The sequence below is a fragment of the Quercus robur genome, chromosome 3 (assembly GCF_932294415.1).
Source record: "Quercus robur chromosome 3, dhQueRobu3.1, whole genome shotgun sequence".
In the NCBI taxonomy this organism is placed as follows: Eukaryota; Viridiplantae; Streptophyta; class Magnoliopsida; order Fagales; family Fagaceae; genus Quercus; species Quercus robur.
In genome coordinates, this window is record NC_065536.1 from 20,927,252 (window position 1) to 20,949,941 (window position 22,690).

The 22,690-nt window shown below is 36.0% G+C and overlaps 1 long non-coding RNA gene across 1 annotated transcript; it reads left to right on the plus strand.

Annotated features, from left to right (window-relative positions):
- The first annotated feature begins 18,709 nt into the window (after positions 1-18,709).
- Positions 18,710-20,481, plus strand: LOC126720057 (uncharacterized). The gene is made up of 2 exons (XR_007653230.1): positions 18,710-18,792; positions 20,365-20,481. It is a non-coding gene; the product is annotated as an uncharacterized LOC126720057 (long non-coding RNA).
- Positions 20,482-22,690: the final 2,209 nt, after the last annotated feature.

Consider the following 22,690-nt stretch of genomic DNA (forward strand, 5'->3'; position numbering starts at 1 on the left):
AATGCACCAATCATCTTCATCATGTCCATCATTCCAGGATCAACATTTTGATCTCTTGATGACTTAACATCCCAAGTCCTCTTGTCATTTCTTGACCATTGGTCACTAGTATTCCTCAATATTCTAAGCTTATGACAATTGGGTCGGGTGTGCCCTTGAAGTCCGTAGTGATGGCACACATGATTTTTCTAGGACCTCTTTGCGATCGAGGAAGAGATTTTGATCTGCCTTCAAACCTGACCACAGATTTATTACGGGGCTTGTTCAACACTCACCGAGTTACATTCTTCTTCTTCTCAATATTTGCCTTTTCAACAGTAAGGACAACTACAACCGGCTCTTTGGCCTTCACAAACTTCACTTCTCTGGAGATGTTCACAGCTGAACTATTTTCACCAGTGTATCCTAATCCGGTTTTTTCAAAGAAGGTCTTTTGAGAAAAAAGGACATCATCAAGCTTCTTTGTAGAGACTCGCTCCACCTTGGCATTTGCTTGAATCACCTCTAGCTGAAGGAATTTTACCTTGGTGTAAGCCTCAGTTAGCTCGCCATTTAGTGTCTCTATCTCACACTTGGCCTCTTTATATCTCACTAGAAGACTTTTATAGTCCTCTTCAGCTTTCTTCATCTTTTTCACAGCTTCTTTGGCCACCCTAGCATATTCTCCTGACTTCTCAAGTAGAGAATTGTAGTTCTCTTTTAGACCAGCTGTATCTTCATCTTCTTCAGCATCTGATTCTTCTATAATTCCTATGAATTCTTCATCACTATGCTCCCCAAGTTCTTCCACAAGCAAATTCAAGTCCTCCAAAGACTCAACATGAGTAACCGTCATGAATGTTGAGAAATTTCCTTGTTCATCATAGCTATCCTCTGAATCAGAGGTGGAGGAATCTGAGTCACTGAAAGTGGTGGCATACACTTTGCCCTTCGATCTTAGATAATTAGGATATTCCTTTTTGAAATGACCTTGTCCATTACACTCAAAACAAGTGACTCCTTATGTAGATTGGGACTCCTTCCCTTCTCTCTTTTTGAAGTCTTTCTTCTCCTTTCCAGAACTCATAAATTTCTTTTATCACCAAATTTCTCACTATTTTTGAACTTTAGAAATTTGAGGAAATTCTTTGCAAGGTAGGCAACATCCTTTTCTAATGCATCCTCATCAGATGAACCATGACCTTCTACCTTTTCATTTATTGTCTTAAGAGCCAGTGATTTGCTCTTTCTTTGATTTGGTAACGAAAGTTCATACGTCTGGAGAGAACCGATCAGCTCTTGGACTTTGATTTCATCAAGGTCTTTGCTCTCCTCTATTACAGTCACCTTTGCACGAAAGCTCTCCGGCAATGAACAAAGAATTTTTCTTACAACTTTCGAGTCCTCTGTTTTCTCTCCCAGGTTAAACTTGCCGATGACCACTTCATTTAGCTTACTATAGAAAGAGTCAAAGGACTCATCCTCGCTCATCCTGAGCTCCTCAAACCGAGTAGTCAGCATTTGTAGCTTTGTGTCTTTCACTTTCTTTGTACCCTCATAAGTGGTTTCCAAAATCTGCCATGCTTCTTGGGCAACGGTGATATGAGAAATCCGATGGAATTCATCTGGGGACACACCTAAAAAAATTGCATTAAGTGCTTCACTATTAGCATTTAACGCCACGAGAGCTGCCTTATCCCAAGTGGATTTGGCTGCCTCTGGCTTTGTCCAACCTATTTCAACAGCATCCCAAATAGCCTCATCAGTAGAACACAGAAATACTCTTATCCTTACCTTTCAAAAGGCATAGTTGCTACCATCAAAAATATGGTGGAGTATTTAAAGATTGAGACCGGTCCATCTCAATATGGGGTCAAGGATCACACTATGATAATGAAACCAATAAGGGTGTACCCACTCTGATACCAATTGAAAGTTCAATAAGTGTATAAAACACCCTGAATGTTTAGACCCCCAATTTACAAATTACCAATTCAAGCTTAACATCAAACAATTAATGTGCGAAAATTGAACGTAAGCTTAATACAAAATCGATAAAAAATCTAAACCAATTAAATTCACATTCACAGTAGAAATTAAATGGAAAAGATTAAGGGAAGAGAGATGCAAACACAAAGACAACACTCGATGTATTATCAAAGAGGAAACCGAAGCCCTCAGCGTAAAACCTCTCCGCCGCCCTCCAAGTGGTAAACAATCCACTAAAAAATGTAGTTGGGATACATGAACAGCAAAAGAGTCTCCAAGCCTAATCTACCCAATGTACCTAAGCCCTTCAAGCTCTTACTCCAACGAGGTTACGCCGAACCTATTTCTTCTTTAGCTTGCCGGATTCCACTACTTGACCATAGCATCTACCAATATGAAATTGGTCCCTTCTTAACTGCTTCCCAAACACCAAATGGCCTCCTCACAGATATGGGTATGGTGAGAAAAAGTTTTGGTAATGTACCTCTCAAGGATTTGACAATGGAGAGGAAGAGAGTAGGGGAATTTGAAGAGTCTTTATGTGAAGATTGTAGATGAATCAATTTTTTTTTTCTCTAAGGTTTCTCTCTCAAAATTCTCTCTGGAAGCTCTCACAATATCATGGGTGTAAGGGTATATATATAGTAGGGTGAGAAGGAATGTGAAAAGTCAGTTTTTCCTAAACAAGGTGTTTTGGTGACTTGACCTCGTGACTGGGTCCAGTTGCGAGTTCAAGCAGCGAACTAACGACCTAGCCAGCCTGGGACTTTTGTCCTATAGTACAACAGCTAGCGTGACTCTTCAGCTTCTGGCATGCTTGACACGTGTGCACCTTTTTGGCAGCTTGCAAGCCGCAAGCCACTTGCGAGATCCAGTCGTGAGCCCCTACTTCTTTGCACAATCTTAAGCATTTCTTCACACTCTCTCACACACTAACCTTACATGATTCCTACCTAAATACAGGGTTATTAATTGTCAAAATACAAGCAAATTTGATACAGAATAAAGCCAACAAGATGGTTGATGAAATTCAACCTTACAATATGTTTATCTCACTTAGATTTAGCTTCTTTATAATGGGTTCATCTTTTTTGTATTTTTCCTTTTTTTTCTTTTCTTTTTGGAGAGAGTGGTAAAAACATGTGGATTATTAACTTCTTTCTATTTCGTATGTTTTGATTCCTTACACAGTCATGTTATTTATGTTATATATATATATATATATATATATATATATATATCATTCTGACTTGAAAGTTGATTGTGCTAAGAATATTACCACCCTCACCTATAGAAGAATGAGAAGGTTATGACAATACAAAAGAGTTGAATTTTTGGATGGTTTGGTTGCATATTGATAGGGACATTGGCCAAAGTTCAAGTTTTTGGTGGTTTAAGAGAAGGAATTGGGTTTTGTTATTCTGATTGTAGCCTGCTTTGTTGATTGGAGACAGGTTTGAGACCTTTGTGGGATTGGGCTTGTTTGTGGTCCTTGTGGGCAATGAAGTTGGTTTTGGAAATTTTGTATTTTTTGTATTTTTTTTTTTTTTGTTTAATTTTTTTGAAAGTTCAATTAGTGTATAAAACACTACAAACGTTTAGACCCCCAATTTACAAATTACCAATTCAAGCTTAATGTCAAACAATTAATGTGCAGAATATGAACATAAACTTAAAACAGAATTGATAAACAATCTAAACCAAATAAAATCACATCCACAACAAAAATTAAATGGAAAATATTAAGGGAAGATAGATGGAAACACAAGGACAACATACGATGTGTTATCGAAGAGGAAATTGAAGCCCTCGACGTAAAACCTCTCCGCCGCCCTCCAAGCGGTAAACAATCTACTAAAGAATGTAGTTGGGACATATGAACAGAAGAAGAGCCTCCAAGCCTAATCTACCCAATGTACCTAAGCCCTCCAAGCTCCTACTCCAACGAGGTTACGTTAAACCTATTTCTTCTTTAGCTTACCGGATTTCGCTACTTGACCATAGCATCAACCAATATGAAATTGGTCCTTTCTTAACTGCTTCCCAAACACCAAATGACCTTCTCACAGATATGGGTATGGTGAAAAAAGGTTTCGGTAAAGTACCTTTCAAGGATTTGACAATGGAGAGGAAGAGAGTAAAGGAATTTGAAGAGTCTCTATGTGAAGATTGTGGATGAATCAATCTTGTTTTTCTTTAGGGTTTCTCTCTCAAAATTCTCTCTAGAAGCTCTCTCAATATCGTGGGTATAAGGGTCTATATATAGTAGGGTGAGAAGGAATGCGAAGAGTCAGTTTTTCCCAAACAGGGTGGTCTGGCAACTTGGCCTTGCGACTGGGCTGAGTCGCTAGTTCAAGCCGCGAGTTAACGGCCTGGCCAGCCTGGGACTTTTGTCTTGTAGTGCAACAGCTGGCATGACTCTTCGGCTCCCCTGCATACTTCATACGTGTGCTAACTTTGGCGGCTTGCTAGTCGCGAGTCACCCGCGAGTTCCACTCACGAGTCTCTGCATCCTTGCACAATCTTAAGCATTTCTTCACACTTTCCCACTCACTACCCTTACATGATTCCCACCTAAATACAGGGTTACTAATTGCTAAAATATAAGCAAATTTGGCTCGGAATAAAACCAACAAGATGGTTGACAAAATCCAACATTACAATCTCCCCCTTTGGCTATTCTATGACAAAACCCTAAAACAAACTCTAGACTTAATATGTGAGTTGAGAACAGTTGAACAAAACTCATTCACACCTAACTCTGGAATCTAATAAGCTCTTGAATCATATGAACAAGAATCTCCTGAAACATAACAACACAGTATGAACATTGTATGCAGAAAACTTGTAAGGCATATGAGGCAAGCACAATGCGATCAAGCAAAATGGAATGAGAAATAAATCATGGCTTAACCAAACAGGCAATCACTATAAAATAGTGATCATAATGCTCATTCACACTAGAAATGAACATTCAGACATACAAGCCAATGAGCTTAATACAAATCACTTGCATGCCCAACACTCAACCAATGCACAATACATAAAGTATATACATCTTGGAACAAAATCCTACAAAGGCACAAGAGTGAGAATACTTAAGTGAGAATACTTAAAGAAAATGCATAACATTTAGTTAGAAGTATTAGACAACATAACACAAAGGCTGCAAGGTATGGTACAAACCATAAAAGCCTACAAACAGCACATGAAAACAAACCCTAAAAGCTTACAAAAGCAACATGGGCACAAAACAAGACATTTTAAATAGCTAAGCATAAACATGAACTATGAGTAAAGCAAAAACATAGTTAATATAACACAAAGCTCTTTCTCTTTTTCTCCCCCTATCATATCACTCCTCCTATCATGAATCATAGGAGCTATGATGAACTTGGAACATTTATACCTGTAACCTGAAACATTTGCACAAAACACATTAGACTCTTAAGGTATAGCAAGTAATAAAAGGACAAGTATAATGAATTTCTCCCCCTACAAATGTGCACAAGAAATAGGATTTCTCCCCCTACAAATGTACACAAGAAATAGTATACTCTCCCCCTTTTTGACATGAATAGACAAAGGGGTCAATGAGAAAAGAGGGCAAGAGATGAAGGTATGAACAGTGATAATGATGCATGAGGGAAAAATGAAAAGAGTTTGAAATCGACCTTGAAAATAACCCTCAATATGCAAAACACGATTTTTGCGACTAAGCCAAGTTGTGTGAAAGTCGCCAAAACACGCCACGAGAAACCTAAAAACCAAAAATTTGAAAAATTTTCTAAGTGTTTTTCGTGACTGGAAAGTCTACCCGTGAGAGAGTCGCAAGGTGACTTGCGAAAATCTCAGTGTATCCCTCACGACTGGACCTCCCACCTGCGAACAAGTCACCATAATGAGCTGCAAGAAACATAAAAACCAAATTTTGAAAAATATTCTAAGTATTTTTCGCGACTGGGACATTGTCCTGCCAGTGAGTCGCAAAAAATCTCTGTGTGGGCTTACGACTGGACCAACTCGCAATTGAGTCGCTAGAACAGGGCAATACTGTTTTTAAAGATTTTGACAATTTTTGGAAAAACAAAATACTTTCCAAAAACAACTAAAAACTAAAAAATCTTTTTGTGATTGATCAACAAAGATTGAGCATGTGAAAACACATTTAATCAAGTACAATCACACGAATGAATATGGCATTCATTAACCATAGACATGTGTGTTGTGTGTGGATATCAAAAATAAGATGGTCTTTAGTCTAATGTGAAGTTTCAATGATCAATTCAATCAAGATATACACAACTAGCACTAGATAATGTGACCCATCTCAATTATAGAAATATGCATATATGACCTCCCACATAGTCTTGAGTACAATATTTTTGAAACTTTTCATTTGGCTCCATGTTTGACATATCATTTGATCTTTTTGAATCAACACATCTCATTGTGAGATCGATGCCTGAAATTTTAGATATTTCACTTTGATAAGTTAGCCTTTGGCCTTATGGGCATCATACAATTTTAATTTTTGGTCGCTTTCCCTTTTTCCTAATCAAATACTAGTATGTGGGACAGGCTTTTGCAGCTCAATATCTATTTTCATTTGGAGATTTACATTTAGTGAGCTCTTTTAGCAAAAACAATAAAATAAAGAGTGGGAAGATATATAAACACAAGTCTATGCATATCTTGAGATCAACAAAACCATTCACTAATCATCCATGACAAGGTTGAAGATCTATTTACAACAGTCACATAGATTTCAAGATTTCTTCCACAATGATATGAGTGCATCGGGAACAAGCTATGCTCGTAGATGCATAAAGCCATTTGTACAAAGGTACAAGCTAAAACATATTTTGAGACAAAACTCAACAATGTCGATCAATTTTTTTTTTGGATTTTCTACTTTTTATGTGGTTTTTGGATTTTTGACACACAAGAAGAAAAAGATTGATCAAAAGTAACAATGTAAAAACATTCAAAGTAAAAAGCAAACAAGCACAATTTTCAACACATGTTGAAATGATAATAGAAAGCACTCAACCAATCAAAGTCACAAAGTATAGGAAGTATTAATGCATGGACATGTTGTAATGCTTATGCATTTGTACCCTTCTTCACCCACACGACACTTGCGTTTGGGGTGAAATCCCTAGAGGATTGGGTACGATCGTTATGACTTTCAAACCTTCTAGTGAAGCTTGCTAAACTAGTAGTGAAGGCATCAATCATCTTCAGTACATCCCTCACTCCGAGATCGCCTTCTTGACCTTGTGATTGCTCAGCAGTCCAATTCCCTTTGCCATGTCTTGGTCCTCTTGACCTATGAGCATTTGAATTCTTCAATGCTTGAAGCTTATGACAATTTGGTCTGATGTGTCTTGGAATTCCACAATGATGGTAGAAGTGTTGAGTTCTAGAACCTCTTCATGAATTTGGGAGAGATTTCCCTTTACGCTTAGGTTTGACCACTGATTGGTTAGGAGGCTTAGTTAAAAACCATTGGTCAGTCATATTCCGCTTCTTTTCCAGCTTCACTTTCTCAACAACTAAAGTTTCTACCATTGGTTCCTTAGCTTTCACAAACTTCATTTCCTTGGATATGTTAACCATCAAACTGCTCTCTCTGGTGTATCTCAATCCACTTCTGTCAGAGAATGGTTTTTGATGAGCAACCACTTCATCAAGCTTCTTGGAGGAGAGATCGCTCTACTTTAGCATTGGCTTGAACCACCTCAAGCCCAAGGAATTTTATCTTTGAGTAGGCATCAGTCAGCTTTCTATTCAGGGTCTCCATTGCACATTTGTTCTCCTTGTATTGCACTAGAAGACTCATATAGTCTTCCTCTGCCCTCTTCATCTTTTTAATGGCTGCCTTAGCCACTTTTGCATATTCATCGGTCTTCTCAAGGAGGGAATTGTAGGTCTCTTGCAGTCCCACTGTACCTTCATCTTCCTTATCATCAGATTCTTCTACTATCCCCACTGATTCCAATTCAGTGTGCTCACCAAGCTCTTCCACCAAAACACTCAAATCATCCAAAGATTGCACAGGTACAATGGTCATGTATGCAGAGTAGTTCCTCTTTCTAAGGCGAAGACCTTCATCTAAAGATCCAATGATGTTGCTACTTGGATGGTTTTTTATCACTCTTGATTATGGCTTCTTTGATGGAGACACCTCATCATTCCGGGAGATAGGAGGACTTACTTCTGGAGGAGTGAGAGGACTTGATGTTCTAGACATTGATCTTGCTTCCAATCTTGAGTTCACAGGAGTTGATTCCTTTTTTGGTGCAGGTCCTTCAACTTCAATATCTTGTGCTTTGACCTCTACTGTGAGTTCTTTGGAGCTTGGCCCTTCTCCATCATCAACCATCTCTACCTTTATTATAGCATCAACAACTTCCACATTTATGGACTCCATTACCATCTTTGTTCTCTTGTTGAATACTCTATATGCCCGGCTATTAGTAGAATACCCAAGGAAGATGCCTTCATCACTTGTCGCATCAAACTTCCCAAGATTCTCACGATCATTGAGAATGTAACACTTGCTTCCGAATACTCGAACGTACTTCACTTTTGGCTTCTTTTCATTCCAAATTTCATATGCGGTCTTCTTTGTTCCAGCTCGAAAATATATTCTATTGCCAATGTGACATGAGGTGTTCACAGATTCTCCCTAAAACTTTTGAGGAATTTGCTTGTTAAATAGCATAACTCTTGCCATTTCTTGAATCACTCGATTCTTCCTCTCAGCCACCCCATTTTGTTGAGGAGTTTTGGAAGTTGAAAATTCCTTTTTGATTCCATTCTTCTCACAAAATGACTCAAATTTTTCATTCTCAAACTCCTTGCCATGATCACTCCTTATCTTGACAATAGGAACCCCTTTAAAGAATTTTCAATTTCTCACACGCTTCTGATTTTTCTCTAAGAAATTCAACCCAAGTGTATCTTCAGAAATCATCAACAATGACCATAATGTGCCTTTTTCCTCCTAGACTTTCAGTTCTTATAGGCCCTATTAAATCGACATGAAGAAGCTCTAAACAATGTGAGGTAGCAATCACATTCACGTTGTGATGACTTTTCTTTGTTTGCTTTCCCATTTGGCATGCACCACAAATTGTCTTCTCTACCTTTCCAAACTTTGGAAGTCCCTTAACAGCTTCAAGTTTAGATACTTTAGCTACTTGTTTGAAACTTGCATGCCCAAATCTGTGATGCCAAAGTTCCAACATGTCAACATGAGCATTCTACAGGAAATTGGTGCCGTAGGAATTACTTCGTAGCAATTGTCGATAGTCCTATTTCCCTTCAAGACTTGAATCCCTTCTTCATCAATGATTATGCACCCCTTCTTTGAGAATTGAACAAGGAATTCTTCATCACATATTTGAGTAATGCTTAAGAGATTCGCCTTCAGCCCTTTGATGTATAAGACATCTTTCAATAGAGGTAATCCCGGTATTTCAACAGTTCCTTTGCCAAGAACTTGAGCATGACTTCCTTCACCAAATGTCACATAGTCACCAACCTTCTCTTTGAAAGACTTAAACAATGATTTATCCCCTATCATGTGACAAGAACAACCGCTATCAAGATACCATAAACATGAATTAAATACCTTCAATGAGGTGTGCACAAATAGACAAGCATGTGACAAGCACTCTTGACCTTCAAATAGAAACTTATCTTCATTTCCCATGCTCTTGCTAGATTGAATTTTCTTTTTCAAATTATCAACCTTATCACACAATATTCTATTTCTTCTTTATACTTCTTAACCAACGAATTAGATTCACATGGACTATTGTGTAAAATGTGATTCTCATTTTCTAAAAATTTCAGCATGTGAATAAACATTCTAGCATGTTTCTTTGTTTTTAATAACTCTAGGAGTTCTTTGTTAGGGCACCCTTCAAACATACTCATAAAGTCATTATCACAAACATTTTAAACCACAATTCAACATAGCCTTTTCCATAGCTTCATCTAAAGCTAAGGGGTCAAGGATCGCACTTAGGTAATTAAATCACAACAAGTGCACCTGCTCTAATACCAATTGAAAGTTCAATTAGTGTATAAAACACTATGAACGTTTAGACCCCCAATTTACAAATTACCAATTCAAGCTTAATGTCAAACAATTAATGTGCGAAATATGAATATAAGCTTAAAACAGAATTTGTAGGGAATTTAACCGAAATCCCAACCTGTGAGAAACAAAAAAATAGAGAAAACACACGCCAAAGAAAAATAATCATATGCACAAGACAATATTTACGTGGTTCAGCAATTTGCCTACGTCCACGGAGTTGCAGAGATTTCACTATTATCATGGAAAAGTACAATATACAGTGCGGCTACAAGATTTTTCACTCTGTATAAACATGACAACCAACTCACAATAATAACCCTAATCACCAAAGTCAGTTCCACAATGGGCTAAACAAGCCAAAAAATTTATCGGCCCAAGCCTCCGCTCCATGGACTAAGCCTCAGTAAATCTCCCATTAAAAACCATGCAATATTATTCGGGTCATCAAATTGGATCAAACAAAAACTAGGCTCCACAAATCCCAACAAATCTCCCACTTGGAGACTAGTTCAATCACCAACATCAACCGTAATCCTCCAAAATACAATCTCCTTATCCCTGCAACTCATCCTCTTGTCCTCAAGCTAGATGGCCAACTGAAGCTACACACAGCTTCAGTTTCTCAATGGTGACACCCTTAGTCAACATGTCTGCCGGGTCCTTAGATCCACAAATCTTCTCAAGTATTACCAACTTGTCTTCAACAAGGTAATGGATAAAGTGGTATTTTGTCTGTATATGCTTTGACTTTGAATGAAAAACCGAATTTTTGGCAAGAAAAATTGCACTCTGACTGTCACTATGTAGAATGCCCATCTCCTGCTTCTTACCCAATTCATCTAAGAAACCATGTAGCCAAATCATCTCCTTTCCAGTTTCAGTTGCTGCAACATACTCAGATTCTGTAGTAGACAAAGTAAAAATCTTCTGTAGATTTGAAGCCCATGATACAGCTGTACCACCCAGAGTAAAAACAAACCCAGTAGTACTCTTTCTACTATCAATATCACTAGCAAAATCAGCATCTACATAACCCTACAGTTTCAAACTTGCACCTGTGAAGCAAAGACATGTATCTGATGAACCGTTCAGATATCTCAGAATCCACTTAACTGCCTCCCAATGTTGCTTTCCAGGCCTACTCATGAATCTGCTCACAACTCCCACTACATGTGCAATGTTTGGCCTTGTACACACTATAGCATACATCAAGTTGCCAATAGCTGAGGCATAGGGCACCTTGCTCATAAGGTCCCTTTCTTCTTCTGTCTTTGGTGACTATTCTTTACTTAGTTTGAAATGACTATCCAAGGATGTGCTCACTGGTTTAGCTTCATTCATGTTGAACCTGCTGAGAACTTTCTTCACATACTCTGACTGTGAAAGCTTCAATGTACCATTAGCCTTGTCTCTAATGATTCTCATACCAAGGATTTGCTTTGCAACTCCCAAATCTTTCATTGCAAACTGTTTAGACATTTGTTTCTTTAGATTGTTAATCTCCTTAATGCTAGACCCTACAATAAGCATATCATCCACATACAACAGTAATATGATGTAAGAATTGTCAAAAGACTTAACATAACAGCAGTGATCAACTTCACATCTCTTGAACTCAATTCTATGCATAAAACTGTCAAATTTCTTGTACCACTGTCTAGGAGCTTGTTTTAGGCCATACAAGTTCTTTCTCAGTTTGCAGACTAGATTCTCGTCCCTAAACAATGAACCCTTTTGGCTGAATCATGTAAAGGTCTTTCTCCAAGACACCATGAAGGAATTCTGTCTTTACATCTAACTGCTCAAGATGTAAGTTTTCTGCAGCCACTATTCCCAGTACCAGTCTAATTGTTGACATCTTCACAACTAGAGAAAATATCTCTGTGTAGTCAATGCCTTCCTTCTGCTGGAATCTTTTAACAACTAATCTGGCCTTGTAACGTTTGCTACCATCATACTCATTCTTTATTCTGTATACCCACTTGTTGTGCAAAGCCTTCTTTCCTACTAGCAATTCAGTTAGTTCCTATGTCTAATTCCCTAACAAGGAATCCATCTCATCCTTCATGGCTAACTCCCACTTGCTTGAATTCTCATGTTGCAAGGCTTCATCATAACAATCTGGCTCACCACCATCAGTCAACAGGAGATAATTTAAAACAGGTGAATAACGCTATGGAGGTCTAATGTTCCTGGAAGATCTGCGAACTTCAGCTACAGGTGTACACAGATCTACCTGTGAATTTACATTCTCCTTATCTTCTTTACTCCTTTTCTGGACAGTACTTTCAGTCAATTCGTCTAGGTTGACAAATTCAGATTTCTTTTGATATATCTCTGTAACATCTGACACTAGAATTGACCTGTCCTTGTACATAACCTATTCATTAAATATCACATTTCTACTTCTAATGATTTTCTTGTTTTGTTCATCCTAAAACCTATAGCCAAATTTCTCATCACCATAGCTAATGAAAAAACATATTTTAGACTTTGCATCAAGTTTACTACGAGTATCAAAATCAACATGAACATAAGAAATACAACCAAAAACTTTTAAATATGAAAAATTTACCTCTTTACCGCTCCAAACCTCCTCCGGAAGTCTGAACTCCATAGGAACTGATGGTCCTCGGTCTATTAGGTAAGCTGTAGTGCTAACAACATCAGCCTAGAAAGTTTTTGGTAGTCCAGTATGCAACCTCATACTTCTAACACGCTCATTGAGAGTTTTGTTCATGCGCTCAACCACACCATTCTACTGTGGTATCCCAGAAATGATCTTCTCCATCCTAATTCTCTATGCAACATAATACTTACTAAACCCTCCATCTATGTACTCTCCTCTATTATCTGACCTCAAATATTTTACTTTCAAACTTATTTCTGTCTCAACCATGGCCTTCCACTTCTTAAAAGTTTCAAATACATCAGATTTATTTTTTAGAAAATAAACCCATACCTTTTTGCTTGAGTCATCAATAAAGGTGATGTAGTACCTTGAACCTCCATGAGATGCAACTGGAGAAGGCCCCCACAAATCAGTATGTACGAATTCCAATTTTTCAGCTTTCGGTGTCCTGCTAGTTTTCAAGAAACTCACCTTTTTCTGCTTTCCTAAGATGCAACTTTCACACATGTCAAAATCAATGGACTTCAACTCTGGTAGTTTTCCTTTTAACTGCAGCATCTTCATCCCTTTCTCACTCATGTGACCAAGTCTGCGGTGCCATAGGCTTGTATCAGTACTTGCATCAGTAACTATAATTGTGTCTCTTGGACATGAGATCATATATAGAGTACCAGTCTTATTTCCACGAGCCAATACCCTAGCTTCATTTGTAACCTTCTAAGTACCACCAACAAATAGTATTGCATGTCCTTCATTATCAAGTTGTTCAACAGAAATTAGATTCCTCTTTAGGTTAGGAATACGTCGAACCTTCTCCAGTAACCAAACAAACCTATTGGGCAACAATATTCGAACATCTCCCATACCCATAACATCCAAGGCTAAACCATCAGCCAAATACACCTTACCAAAATCACCTACAACATAATTCTGTATGATTTTTCGGTATGGAGTGGTATGAAACGAAGCTCTTAAATCCAAAATCCAATCATCAAGTGGACTGTCTACTACAAGAAGTAATGCATCATGTACCTCTTCTGTTACAGCATTAGCATAATCATCTTCATTCTTCTTCTTAGGACTTTTGCATTGCCTCCTAAAGTAACCTGTTTTCCCACAGTTCCAGCATTGTACTTGTTGGCTTGATCTAGATTTGCTTTTGTTCCAATTAGAATTTCAAGATTTTGATCTATCCCGGTTTGAATTTCTGTCATTACCTCTGCCTCTTGTCTCAAGGTTTAGGGCAGAACCAGATCTAGAGGTTTTGCCTGCATCTCTTCTACGAATCTCCTTAGCCAGAATTAAATCTCTTATATCATTATACTTGAGCTTTTCCTTTTCTGTAGAATTGCTTACTGCTATCCTCATTGCCTCCCAACTGTATAACAAAGAAGCCAAGACGATCAGAGCATGAATCTCATCATTAAAATCAATTTCTACAGACGACAATTGATTTGTGATAGTATTAAATTCATTCAGATGTTGTGCTACTGATACATTCTCTGCCATCTTCAAATTGAACAATTTCCTCATCAGATGTACCTTATTTTTTGCGGACGGCTTTTCATACATACCGGACAAAACCTTCATCAGATCTGCTGTGGTCTTCTCCTTTACAACATTGTGTGCAACAGACCTAGACAGAGTTAACCTAATAACTCCTGGAACCTGTCTGTCAAGAAGCGCTCATTCCTCAGCCTTCATACTCTCAGGTTTTGTCCCCAAAAAAGGCAGATGCAATTTCCTTCCATAGAGATAATCTTCAATCTGCATCCTCCAATATGCAAAGTCTATGCCATCAAACTTTTCTATTCCAAAAGCCTTTCCTGCTTCCTTTTCCATTGCTCCCACTCAAATCTAAACCTAGGCTCTGATACTAGTTGTAGGGAATTTAACCGAAATCCTAACTTGTGAGAAACAAAAAAATAGAGAAAACACATGCCAAAGAAAAACAATCACATGCACGAAACAATATTTACATGGTTCGGCAATTTGCCTACATCCATGGAGTTGCAGAGATTTCACTATTATCAGGGAAAAGTACAATATACAGTGCGGCTACAAGATTTTTCACTCTATATAAATACGGCAACCGACTCACAATAATAACCCTAATCACCAAAGTCAGTTCCACAATGGGCTAAACGAGCCAAAAAATTTATCGGCCTAAGCCTTCGCTCCATGGACTAAGCCTCAGTAAATCTCCCGTTAAAAACCACGCAATATTATTCGGGTCGTCAAACCGGATCAAACAAAAACTAGGCTCCACAAAGCCCAACAGAATTGATAAACAATCTAAACCAAATAAAATCACATCCACAGCAGAAATTAAATGGAAAAGATTAAGGGAAAAGAGATGCAAACACAAGGACAACACACGATGTGTTATCGAAGAGGAAACTGAAGCCCTCAGCGTAAAACCTCTCCACCGCCCTCTAAGCGGTAAACAATCCGCTAAAGATTGTAGTTGGGATACATGAATAGCAGAAGACCCTCCAAGCCTAATCTACCTAATGTACCTAAGTCCTCCAAGCTCCTACTCCAAAGAGGTTACGCCAAACCTATTTCTTCTTTAGCTTACTGAATTCCGCTACTTGACCATAGCATCAACCAATATGAAATTGGTCCCTTCTTAATTGCTTTCCAAACACCAAATGGTCTTCTCACAGATATGGGTATGGTGAGAAAAGGTTTTGGTAAAGTACCTCTCAAGGATTTAACAATTGAGAGGAAAAGAGTAGAGGAATTTGAAGAGTCTCTATGTGAAGATTGTGGATGAATCAATCTTGTTTTTCTTTAGGGTTTCTCTCTCAAAATTCTCTCTGAAAGCTCTCTTAATATTATGGGTATAAGGGTCTATACATAGTAGGGTGAGAAGGAATGCGAAGAGTCAGTTTTTCCCAAACAGGGTGGTCTAGCGACTTGGCCTCATGACTGAGCTGAGTCGCGGGTTCAAACCGCAAACTAACAGCCTGGCCAGCCTAGGACTTTTGTCCTGTAGTGCAACAGCTGACATGACTCTTCAGCTTCCTTGCATGCTTCACACATTTGCGAACTTTGGCGCTTCCTAGTCGCGAGTCACCCGCAAGTTCCAGCCGCGAGTCTCTGCATCCTTGCAGAATCTTGAGTATTTCTTCACACTCTCTCACTACCTTTACATGATTCCCACCTAAATACAAGGTTACTAATTGCTAAAATACAAGCAAATTTGGTACAAAATAAAGCCAGCAAGATGCTTGATAAAATTCAATCTTACAGTTTTCATTTGTTTATTCATTAGTATATTGGAATAAAAATTTTAAATTTAAATGTAGAAGTGTAAGTTTGATTGATAACTAATGGTTCAATCATATAATGTTGCACGCACAAGAACTACATAAAATGTTTTGCATTTTGGTGAATCTTAGATGGGTTTAGGGAACTATAAAGGATTACAATATATAACTAATTGTGTGATTTGCATATTTTTAGATCTAAGTTATATTGGTAGAATATAATCCTCTAATAGATCAAGCACGTGCCTATTGTTGGAGATCAAGCACTTGTTATTTCTACTCACTATGTAAAAAGAGTGAATAGCTCTATCTACAGTATTTTGGTTTAGTTTTGGTGAGTAAAACGGTGCGTTTGGGTGAGGTTTTAGTGGGAGACCAAACAAAGACAAAACTGAGAGAGAAATAAAATATCTTCAAGCTCAGAGAGTGGGGTACATACTAGGGGTGTGTGCGGGTCGGATTGGGCGGATAAAGGCCAATATCTCTATCCAATCCGCCACTAGCGGGTTGGGAAAATTCCAATCCACCACCAACCCACCAAAGTCTAAATCCGGCGGATTGGTTACAAATTTTGGCGGTTTCAACTCAGTGGGTTAGGCGGCTTAGGCGGGTTGGCATTAACAACGTTTTTTTTTTTTTAATTATCACAAACTACAATTTGTTATTGATAATCTCAAAATATAACTAACGCACACAAAAAACTAAAGGTAGATTTCAATGAATAATCTCAATTCCAACACAAACATAGAGTCAATGAAAAAGAGATATATCATCTCTAACAAAAGTAGGCTCTGCCTTACAACTTAGGAAATTTAAAAATAGTAAAATTAAATCAAACAAAATCAAAGTCTTAACATTCACAAAGTCACATCAAGGATTCAAAATAATAACATACCAACATAACAAATAAACTTCAAAATGGTATGGTCTCAAAAGCCATAATGTAATCAAATTAAACCCACTGAAAATAAACTCAATTCTAACAAAAGTTCTTCACAAAATAGACTCCATCAATATAACATATTGAAAAAATTAGACAAAGACAAAGAATAAGATGAATCGTAAGAATATGTAATATATAACAATATAACATATTAACTTGAATATACAATGAACAATAAATACTTGAATATACAATGAATTGCCTCTGCCAGAAATAGAATGGCTTTGCATGTAATATATTAACACTTTTTATATTATATAAATTAATCAAATGATGGAAATTGAAATAAGAAAGACACAAAAACTAAACAATACAAGACAAGAAAGCAAATTGGCAATATCAAGTGTGCTGTCGGTGAAGAGTTGAAAGGATATAAAATAGGTTTCTATTATCACTTTTTATATTATATATATTTCAAATGATGGAAACTGAAATAAGAAAGACACAAAAACTAAACAATACAAGACAAGAAAGCAAATAAGCAATTACCTTTGTGCTATCGGTGAAGAGTTGAAAGGATATAAAATAAGTTTCAAAAAGGTTAAAGAAGAAAAAGGGCAAAACAGTGGCTGAACTGAAGGTGTAGGCAGTGAGAAGAAAAAGTGAGACTTAGAGCGTATAAATACCAATAGTATAAATATAATGTATATACGGCTGAAGTAAATGGGGTGGGTGGTAGGTAAGAGTGTTTAGGGTTTCAATATTGACTTTTCAGATTTTGTTTAAGGAATTTTTTGAAGGCTGGTTCTATTTAGGGAATTGATGATTAATTAGCTATAAAAATTTATTAGGGGAATTGATTAACTTTAAATACTTAACAATTTCAACTAATTTTTTTTTATGTATGTAAAATTATTAATTAAGCGGGCGGGTTGGGTTGTAGCGGGTTGGCAATTTTTCAATCCATAACCCAATCCAATCCGCAATTTTTGGGGTCTAACCCGCCCAACCCAAACCACCTAACTTAATGACCCGCACATGGCGGGTGGGTCGGTTGTGGGTCGGCCGGGTCGGCAGGTTAAGCGGATATTTTGCACACCCCTAGTACATACTGTTTGAAGAAGAGAGAGGCCAGCAGAGAGAGAGAGAGGCTTGGTGAGAAAATACAAAAAGGGTGATCTCACTCTTTTCTTCGGACAAATCTAAGAGATGGAGAGTGGGGTGGGTTTGGTTTTTTTACTCAGATCACACTTCAGGTATTTTTTTTCTCTCTAAAAAATTTATCTTTCTCTATGGTTTGCTTCTTTTCTTCTTTCCATTCTTTTTGGTTTCACTTCTTAAAATTTTAACAACTGAATTTTCGGATGAAGAAGAAGTAGCGGTTGTTGTTTTTTGTTTTTGGTGTATTGTATTGGAGGCATGATTTCTGAATAAAGGTCTCTCTCCCTATGGTTGTATATATATAGAAAGAGTATTGTATCAATATAGTAAGATCTTACTGCAAATGATGAGATCCATAAATGTTTTTGTTTCTGCTTTTTTTTTTTTTTTTTTTCTATTGCTATTGTGAATTTCTAGGAGTTTTCAGAGGTTATGAAGTTAAATTGTTCAATTCTAATTTGGATTTTTAAGATCTTTTTTTTTTAGAAATACAATTTTGCCAAGTGATCAATTTTTATGCTTTGTATCACTTACTGGTTCATTCTTGATCTTTGTATGACTCATTTTTTCTTTTCTTTTCTTTTTTCTTAATGGATTTGAAGAAAATTTAATTCTTGATGTGTATAACATACTCAAGTGCCAAGCTCTAAACAGTTGGTTTTTTCTTTGTGTTTGAGGCCTTAGTAGAATTCTAATGGTATTTGGAACTTTGAATGCAGTTAGAAGAACATTCATGGATGCAGACGGATTGAGATGGGTACTTACACTTTACTCTTTCCTCCTTTAGTTTTATTAACTAAATCTTACAATACATTAATTTTTTTTTTAAAAAAAATCAATTAATATTTAACAAATTTACGAATTTTAGTATTCTATATCTCTAAATTTTTCTTTGGTTTATTCATTTTGCAAATCACTAGTGAGTCTTTTACATGAAACAAATACTTTGTATTTTGTCTTTTTAACTAGAAAGCCTCTAATTGTTTCAGGACCTACACTGTGCTTTATACTGTTTTTTTTTTGGTTGCTGATTTTGCTATTTTACAATTGCCTTAGTGTCTTCTCTTGTACTTTTAGCTTGGGATCTATGATATGTTTGGTTCTACTGTCTCATAGGGCTGTTAATTTGTATGTAGCTTTGTTTTGTTTAGTGAAAATTTACTAATTTATCAAAAAGCAATCACCTACATTTTTATTTATTTTTATTTTAAAGGATGCTGTCATCTGTGCTCTAACATTGGATGTGTGAATAAATTACTTTTTTATACATAATATGGAGCATACTAAGTGATGGGAACATATTAGATTAGTTACCTAAATCTATAATTCCCTTATCCTAATCAATTTTATTCATTTTGCCCCTAAAACACTATCATACAATTGGATGGCTAAAGCTTATTTGCATGGGGAATTTTTAGACTACGCCTTGAACAATTTAAAACAGAGTTTGAAATGTTAATGAAATTGGTAGTTCTTGTATGTACCGATACTTATAGATTAGTGATTGCATTCTTCTTTCATACCCTCCTTAAATTTTTGTACTGCTTTTGTTCTTTTCTTTGGTATGACAACTAGCTAAAGGACCTCAATCTAATGGGAGTTTAGCTTGCTGACTTTAAAATTCTTTCTCATTTGTGAGAACTATAAGAAAAACATGCATGTTTTCTAGCATTATAGAAGTCAATTGACCTAGTCACATCATCATTTTTTTGCTGAATTTTTCTTAGAGATTATTGACTTTGGAGAGTTGTTAGTGAGTAGTCCATGCAAAGTCTGTTGCTTGAGTCTAGGGAAATTGTTTGATATGCGACTTGTGTGTGATAGTTTTCCGCTGTTTGTGTAGGCCTTGTAAATAGCTTCTTGGAACTATTATTGTGTACTGTTAGTTTTAACTACATAGCTATTCCAAGTAGCTTGATGTCGGTTTTATTGACTTGAGTTGGGTTGTGGCTTAATTTGTTGATTTGATTTTTGAAAAATGAAACATTCTGTTTAAATAACCAAACTAGCTGTAGTGCTATGTTTTTATACTTGAGTCCTACATATAATGTTTATTTTTTGTTTTCTAGAACAAAGGTTTTGTTGTGGATTATTGATATGTGGATTGTAATAGTTTTAGGATGCATTAAAAAAGAGTTTGGTGGAATTGTTAACTAAGAGGGGTAAAAAGAACAACCTTTAATTGAGTTCATGTTTTAGTGTTTTAAATCATTGGTTTTTACTTTATTTTTAAATTTGATATTGCCCTCATGTTGGACTTTCGGTTGGTTAAGTTTTTGTTATACCATCATAAAACCAACTATGATTATGATTGTTGTGTTCATTTCAGGTGTCATGACAATATCACTTGGTAAGATAAGAGATTTATGGTGGTGACAAGTTTTCTGCTGAACTTCAAGATCAAACATTCAAAATTAATCCCTTTAAGAAGAAAAGATTGGATCAACTTTAGCATGCAAGGACAACTTGGAGAGAACTATAGTGCTTTGCTATTATGGTGCTACTGCAACAATAGAAAAAGAGATATTCATTGTAGCTCTTAGAAAAGCTCTTGGGGAAGTTTTTTTTTTTTTAATAACTTTTGGATGTTTTTGGAGAGTGATTAATGATTAGATAAATCCGTATCTTATATGTAATTATTTTAATCATGCAGAAAAATTTGTTAAGATTAAGAAATTAGTATTATCTATGCATTTTTTAGTACAAAACCTTGCGGTTTTGTGTTATCTAATGAAAAATGTAATTTTTTTAGTAAAACAGAGGAGCGGCACGTGCCTGGCACGTGCAGCCCTAACTAGTAACTTATCAAAAACCATGAAGCATTTGTAGGAAAAGAATGTTACTGGCAAATTTGGGATGAATTAAACAACACCACTCAATTTTTCACAGAAGATTCATCTTCTTTACTATTATTTTCCTAAATCTTCTCACTTCTTAGCGATATTACTCCTATTTGTTCTCTGCTCGCTTAGATAAACTAAAAGCTCATAAAACCCAAAAAAAAAAATACTAATCACTAAAAATGACAAAAAATAGTCACATTTGGAACAATATTGACCTCCATTTGCATAGGAATATGGACCATAACTCTACCGCCACCTACTATACCCTCCTTATTTCTCTTCCTCCTGAATTAGGAATTAAAAAAAAAAAGATTCATCATAAATATTATCAAATAATTTATACATAATTGAGATTTTCTGTTACATATTTCAATTAAACTAACATAAAAAATTTAAGAAAATGTTGATGCTATAAATTAAGTGAGAGAGACATCAACGGAGGTTGATACTTGATACTACTATATAATTTGTAAAAAAGTAGTTAGTATGAGCTTGGGGTTCTTCTATTCAGTCATCTGGTAAGCTAAAATAAGTAGATAACATGGATACATGGCTGAGAAATGCTATGCCTGCTTCTTACACATGTATCTATATCTATATCTATATATAAAAAGCGTGAATGTATGTAGCAACAATAGTTACAGTGTCTTTTGGTTTGTTCAATTGACATTGTAGTTACAATAGCTATAGTATTTTTTTTTTTTTTAGTCATCAGTTCGTGTTTTTTTTTTTTTTAATCTTTTAAATATTTATATGAGTTGGCATATAGTATATGAGAGATGCTACATCTACAACATTTTTACAACAAATCACGGGTGGTTAGTTGTTATTAGTTCAAATTTCAAACAAATGCTAAGATTAAATTTTTGCCCCAATAATAACAACTAGTAACAACTTACCACTTAGGATTTGTTGTAAAAATGTTGTAGACATATCATTTCTCATAGTATATTGTTATACTGACAAAACAAATTTCACAATATTTTCATAATTATTGAAGTGTCAATTTCTTATAGATCGAAATAAAATAATAAAATATATGATTGTGACCAATCATGACTGAAAATAAATTTTTTTTTGAAAATGTTGTAACACTTGTTATGTGAATGTGAAAAGGCTACAGTATTTTTTACTTTCTCAATATGTACTGTTCATCACTTTATTGGCTTTTGTTTTAGTCATCAGTTTGTGCTCTTTTTTTTTTCTTTTTTTTTTTTAAATATTTATGCGTTGGCATATATGTTGTTATACTGACACAACAAATTTCATAATACAGTAGCTACAGTGTTTTTTGGTTTGTTCAATTGATTTGATACTGTAGCTACAGTAGCTATAATTTTTTTTTTTTCAATCATCGGTTTGTAATTTTTTTTTCTTTTAAAAATTTATATGAGTTGGCATATATATTGTTATACTGACACAACAAATTTCACAATACTTTCATAATTATTGAGGTGTCAATTTCTTATAAGTCGAAATAAAATAATAAAATATGAGACCGTGTGATGAGAATGTAAAATGTCATATTTTTCTCCCTTAATGTTTAGTCTTCTATACTCATTTGGTGCCTAAATGTACTCTTTATTCTTATATTTTGATTTAGGATGCAAATAGAGGCATTAAGTGCAAAACGTAGCTAATTGGGCGATTTTGGACAGTTTTGACATCGCTTCGTAATCTGGGCACAACTCTCTCATCAGAGCTCCGATTGAGATGATTCAAGATGCTATGGAATGCCAAAAAAAAGCTCTACAACTTTCTGTTTTGAGTTTTGAGAGATATTGGATGCATCAAGGTCGAAATTGGGATTGA